Below are 6901 nucleotides of genomic sequence, written 5' to 3'. Positions count from 1 at the left end.
CTTGTCACAGAGCGCCAGAAAAATTATGCAATTTGTAAGGAAAATTGAATATCCTCTTGCTTCCATTTGTTGCCAAAATATGCATGTAACCTTGTTTTCCATCGCTAGTTTCATACGGTCTCAATCACTAGTCTTATTGTAGTTCATTGTGTACATTAGTATATCATAATGTTAGATTGAGTGCCAATGGGCATCAAGCTGATGTATACATATGGTACTCCCTCCGTCCCCTAATATAAAACATTATTGCATCCAACATGCTCTTATAGGTTCACATATCGGATGTAATAGTGTCTTATATCATGGGATGGAGGGAGTACTTGGTAAACTTGGCAGCTGAAACCTAATATTACGAATTGGTAATTATCATTGGTTCTTCTCAAGTTTTATTAGTTTCTTTCAAGTTCTAGAGTGCATCGTTTTCTTTCACCATGTTTCAGAATTCAAAATTCAAAATTTGTCAAAATATATTTATGAGCGATCTTGTTTCAAAGTCCTTGTCATAAGAAACATAAAAGGAAGCTTAAATTAGACTTTCAGTTTAAAAGATCGAATAAAAAAGCACGGGAGGGTGAATAGAATAGTGTGGTTGGTGGCGCATGCAATCCTTGGCAAAAATATGCATGCATGGGATAAAGATGATTCACCGGCTGACAAGTCACAAAGGAATATGATCAACACTAAGCATGCATGCACCGGAATCTCGAAGAGGAATGTCCCGTGCATGGTAGAATTATTTTCTCGTCTGTTAGGTTGATGTAGGACTATAGGTACCTTGTGGCGGGAGGACGCCCTTATCGCAGAGCGCCGGGAAGGCCATGTAAGCCAAGAGGCAGGCGGCGGCACCCGTGCGCAGCACCAGCGTCGGCACGCCGAGACGGTGCGCGACCACCTGCATCCCCCGGAGGTTGGAGTCTACCACCAGGCATGCCGGCGCTCCCTCCTCCTCGAGGAGCAACTGGCGGAGGCTGTCCTCGAAAGGCGCCTCGAGACGCTCGTTGATGCGAAGGAGCGCCTCGGCGAAGTGCCGTGGCTGCCGGTGGGGACGAGGTCTGCGATCGGCACTGAGGCGCCGACGGTGACGAAGCGGTAGCCCGCGGGGCGGCGCGCGGGGTCCGGGGCGTTGAACGCGGAGTGGAAGACGGTGACACGGAGGCCCCGGGCGTGCAGCACGGCGGCGAGCTGCAGCATCGGGTTGATGTGGCCCTGGAACGGCAGCGGAAACAACAGCACGCGCCGGGCGCCACCGCTCGCCGGAGCCTTGTTCGCCGCGCTGGCCATGGCCTCCGTTAGCGAGTAGGAGGAGTACGTGCCTGATTACCGATGGGCATATGGATCCGTGTGCTGTTGGCTTTTATACGGGAAAGGCAATCATTGGAGATTTATGAGCGCGCTGAATGGGTTTGAGCGGGAGACGATGGATGGACACCAAGGGTCCGAATGTGGGGTTTGCTTAACGAAATGCGTTATTATGCTGAGCTTTCGATCGGTTTTCAATTCATGCCGATGTACATCCACACTCCTCGTGTGCGCAACGTGTGGAATGGCAGCCTGCTACTGGTATAATTGAGGATGATGATTGATGAAGACACTAACCGACAGCTTACCAACGATCCCGCTATTGGAAAAATCCACCCATCCAAGTGGTCACGAAAAAATAGTCCGCCAACGTTTGTTTATTATAGGGTGTCTGTGCACGGCGGCAGATCCACGGTCGAGAAAGGTTAGGTCCAGGAGAAGATTACAGCCTCTCCGTTGGACGACCTAATAAGCTACTAGGTCCCCCATCCAACGTTACTCCTCCACCCAACTATTTCTTCGCCCTGCTCTGCGCCATTCGTTGGGCTCTGCTGCTGCTGCGCTTAGAGTATCTACAGCCGGGTGTCTTAAACCCTGCTCAAATGTTCAGGCGGTTCGCCCGGTTACTGACCGGTTACGAATTTTTGATCCAGAAAAACGCCTTAAACGGGTCTCAAACGTCTGGGCTGACCGGCACCCCTCATATCCAGCCCAAATATAGGGCGGATATGGAGGCGTCCCGACATGCCCGTCACGTCGGACCCAACTCATGCTGGCCCACCCGAACCCACATATATTCCTCCCCGTCCGCTTGCCGGACCATTCCCCTGGCCACTTCACTTCACTCCCCTTCACTCCCATCCACCACCCGAGCTCGTTTTCGGCGGTTTCCGGCCGTATGGCAGGCAGCGGATCTGACTGCGGTGTCATCCCGTGCGGGTTGGAGAAGGCAATGGTGGTTCGCATTGCACGGAGATGCTCTTAGGAGGACAGGCTCGGTCGACCGACGGATCTGCCCGCCGCGACTCCATAGCATCGGCTCAACCGACGCTCGGGTCATCTGGGGCTGGATCATCGCGGCCCCGGCAGCCAGAACCTCTCTCCTTCCCATCATCGGTAGGGCAGACTATGAGTCCTACAGGAACGGTCGCCCCGCCATGGGAAGGAAAGGATAAGGTCCACTGAGGCCTGTATCACGGAGGAAATGGCGGCGGCTGATGCGGGAGCGCGGGCGGCCGCAGAGGAGGAAGCCATCCGCGCCCATATTTTGAAGAAACGGCAGAGCAGAATCGGGCGGTTTGTGCCGTGGTCGAACTACCACCGAAGGAGGAGATGGCGGACAGTGACGGCGAGGACAGCTCCGACGACAAGTAGATCTGACTCGATCCATACCGCGTCTTCGACCGGTACTTCCGCGAGACGGATGGCAAGGGCACCGGGAAGGAGAAGGGCAGCCGTGGATGAACTCCACCATAGCCAAACATGCCAAATTTTGGTAGTCCAATTGCATGTTTAGTTAGTAGTGATGGAGTGACCAGGCATTGTGTGTGCATCATCGACGTAGTTGCATGACTTTGTATGGAATTGAGATACGATAATTGAGGTGTCCGGATGTGGATTACATTTGAGGGGTGCCCGTTCAGTGCCCGCGGATGGGCCATGCAGCTCTGCGGCCTATCTGAAGCCTCCTTCCACCTTCTTGCTAGCTGCCTCCCCTTTTGCCTCATTAACGCGCGACTCTGGTCAGGTTTCGAGAAAAAAAAACTATGTTTGCGTTCCCCCTAGTGGCCCTAGTGATCGACACTTGGACCCTCGCCATTTACTGTCTGCTCCACCATGTAGGATTTGCGCAGCCCATGCCACTATGGCCAAAACGGCGGCCTCTTCTTTTAGATTTTCCCTGCTGGCCTGCTCCTCTTATCGATTGGCCCTCTGCAATTGTTGCGAGCTACTGGTGAATGGCGCCCGCTCTTGGGCATGCATGCAACCCTTCTTCATCCTTCACACGCGCCTACCCTCGTGATCCAGGTCAATCCCGTGCCTCATCCTATGCAGAGGTGACCCTTGCTAGATGCACGCGCCCTTGGGATTTTGCTAAGGCCCGCGGCCCCCGTGGTCAACTCACTCCGCCCTCGACCCGTCCATATCCAGTCAATCCGTCCCTGCCCAGCTCTTGTTCACGGGATGTGACAAACGGAGGCCCCGAGGGATCTGCTTCGCTTCCAAATCGGCTGCCGCACAGCCAGGATATCGATGGGAGGACAGTTGCATGGAAATCTTATGCCATGCCTTGATCTCTTCCTCATATAGCATGCACAACCACCTCATCCCCCTACCCGCTTCTCGATACCTCCCAAAAACCTGAACCTAATGGCGCGCTGCTATCGTTGCCTGGCTCGCGACCATGTGGTGCGCGATTGCCGCGACCCCGTGCAGTACCGAAGGTTCTGGAGATTGGGCTATCTCTCCTGGTCATGCACTGCTATATTAGACCCTCCCCCGTCCCCCACATTCGATCCACACGTCTCCATCCACCTCGATCTCTCACGTCTCAAACTCCCAGTCGTCCCCTTCCTCCAACCGACAACCCCTCCTCCAAGGTCCGCAACGAGCACAAAAATGAGTCCAAAGGAGCACGGAGAAAGCAATTGTGGCAGCCGGCCACCCGACATCTCCGAAGAAAGGTGGCGAGCAGGGACGGAGGCCAGGGGCTAGGCGGGGGATGCCATCGCCGATGGACTCGCTGCTCTGGATGGCGGAGATGCAGCCATTGTACTAGTACACCGCATCGTAGCTCGGCTATCAACACCGGTGCTCGACCACTTTCCGACATGTCCGTGCCATTTCGCGTCCCTCCATTTCGCTGACTGGCCATCCTCGCAGCTTGTCTAGTTGAGAACGCCGGACATGAATCAATTGGGTGCCCGCTCTCTGTTCGCCAGTATGACGCAACCGATCGCGAAGCTAACTGATGGCGGGGAAATGTTGGACATCATCCATGATGGATTGGGTGATTTTAGTTTTTGGAGGAACACACACGGGCCGGAAGCGCACGAGCTGGTGGTGGTATACACGTGCTGGAGCAGACACAAGAAAAAAAAGCCCTAGTCAGCTAGCGGTAGCAGACATGAGAAGTAGCTCAAAAAAGAGAGATAGGCGAGGCACTGGCCTGAAAAACTGTTTGAAACGGGGCAACCGGCGTAATTTTCGCCTCAGGTGGGTCAAATAGACAAAATCTAGAAATACACAAGTTCTAGCCATTTTCTACCTAAATATGAACTGTAATCAAGCTTATCTAGAGCAGACAGTAGGACAACTTGTTGGGGAACGCAGTAATTTCAAAAAAATTCCTACGCACACGCAAGATCATGGTGATGCATAGCAACGACAGGGGAGAGTATGATCTACGTACCCTTATAGATCGCAACGGAAGCGTTGACACAACATAGAGGAAGTAGTCGTACGTCTTCTTCCCGATCCGACCGATCCAAGCACCGTTACTCCGAAACCTCCGAGTTCTTAGCACACGTACAGCTCGATGACGCTCCCCGGGCTCCGATCCAGCAAAGCTTCGGGGATGAGTTCCGTCAGCACAACGGCTGACGATGATGATGTTCTACCGACGCAGGGCTTCGCCTAAGCACTACAACGACATGACCGAGGTGGAATATGGTGCCAGGGGGCACCGCACACGGCTAAGGAACGATCACGAGGATGAATTGTGTGTTCTAGGGTGCCCCCTTGCCTCCGTATATAAAGGAGCCAAGGGGAGGGGTGCGGCCGGCCAGGAGGTGGGCGCACGAGGAGTCCTACTCCTACCGGGAGTAGGACTCCTCCCCCTTTTCCTTGTCCAAGTAGGAGAGAGGGGGGAGAGAAGGAAAGGGGGGGGCACCGCCCCTCCCTCCTTGTCTAATTCGGACTAGGGGGAGAGGGGGCGCGCGGCCTGCCCTGGCAGCCCCTTCCTCTTCTCCATATTGGGCCCATAAGGCCCATTAACCCCCCCCCCCTCGGGGGAGGGGGGGGGTCCGGTAACCCCCCGGTGCTCCGGTTTTATCCGAAATTCATCCGGAACACTTCCGGTGTCCGAATATAGTCATCCAATATATCAATCTTTATGTATCGACCATTTTGAGACTCCTCGTCATGTCCGTGATCACATCCCGTACTCCGAACTAACTTCGGTACTTCTACATGCATGAAACTCATAACAACTGTCATCGTTACTTTAAGCGTGCGGACCCTACGGTTCGAGAACAATGTAGACATGACCGAGACACGTCTCCGGTCAATAACCAATAGCGGGACCTGGATGCCCATATTGGCTCCTACATATTCTACGAAGATCTTTATCGGTCAGACCGCATAACAACATATGTTGTTCCCTTTGTCATCAGATTGTTACTTGCCCGAGATTCGATCGTCGGTATCCAATACCTAGTTCAATCTCGTTACCGGCAAGTCTCTTTACTCATTCCGTAATACATCATCTCACAACTAACATATTAGTTGTAATGCTTGCAAGGCTTATGTGATGTGCATTACCGAGAGGGCCCAGAGATACCTCTCCGACAATCGGAGTGACAAATCCTAATCTCGAAATACGCCAACCCAACATGTACCTTTGGAGACACCTGTAATGCTCCTTTATAATCACCCAGTTACGTTGTGACGTTTGGTAGCACCCAAAGTGTTCCTCCGGTAAACGGGAGTTGCATAATCTCATAGTCATAGGAACATGTATAAGTCATGAAGAAAGCAATAGCAACATACTAAACGATCGGGTGCTAAGCTAAAGGAATGGGTCATGTCAATCAGATCATTCAACTAATGATGTGATCCCGTTAATCAAATAACAACTCTTTGTTCATGGTTAGGAAACATAACCATCTTTGATTAACGAGCTAGTCAAGTAGAGGCATACTAGTGACACTCTGTTTGTCTTGAAGACAGTAATATTACCATCAGCGTCAGTCTTCTTCTTGAAGATCCATTTATTCTCAATTGCTTGCCAATCATCGGGCAAGTCAACCAAAGTCCATACTTTGTTCCCATACATGGATCCCATCTCAGATTTCATGGCTTCAAGCCATTTTACGGAATCTGGGCTCACCATCGCTTCTTCATAGTTCGTAGGTTCATCATGATCTAATAGCATGACTTCCAGAACTGGATTACCATACCACTCTGGCGCGGATCTCAATCTGGTTGATCTACGAGGTTCAGTAGTATCTTGATCTGAAGTTTCATGATCATCATCATTAACTTCCTCACTAACTGGTGTAGGTGTCACTGAAACAATTTTCTGTGATGTACTACTTTCCAATAAGGGATCAGGTACAGTTACCTCGTCAAGTTCCACTTTCCTCCCACTCACTTCTTTCGAGAGAAACTCCTTCTCTAGAAAGTTTCCGAACTTAGCAACAAAAGGCTTGGCTTCGGATCTGTGATAGAAGGTGTATCCAATAGTTTCCTTTGGATATCCTATGAAGACACATTTCTCCGATTTGGGTTCGAGCTTATCAGGTTGAAGCTTTTTCACATAAGCATCGCAGCCCCAAACTTTCAGAAACGACAACTTTGGTTTCTTGCCAAACCACAGTTC

General features: G+C 51.7%; 1 pseudogene; it reads right to left on the bottom strand.

The window, feature by feature from the left end:
* Window positions 1-640: 640 nt before the first annotated feature.
* On the bottom strand, window positions 641-1281 carry LOC123059506 (DIMBOA UDP-glucosyltransferase BX8-like; annotated as a pseudogene).
* Window positions 1282-6901: the final 5620 nt, after the last annotated feature.

This window comes from Triticum aestivum, chromosome 3A, assembly GCF_018294505.1.
Source record: "Triticum aestivum cultivar Chinese Spring chromosome 3A, IWGSC CS RefSeq v2.1, whole genome shotgun sequence".
Lineage (NCBI taxonomy): Eukaryota > Viridiplantae > Streptophyta > Magnoliopsida > Poales > Poaceae > Triticum > Triticum aestivum.
This window is presented reverse-complemented; position numbering and strand designations above follow the sequence as displayed.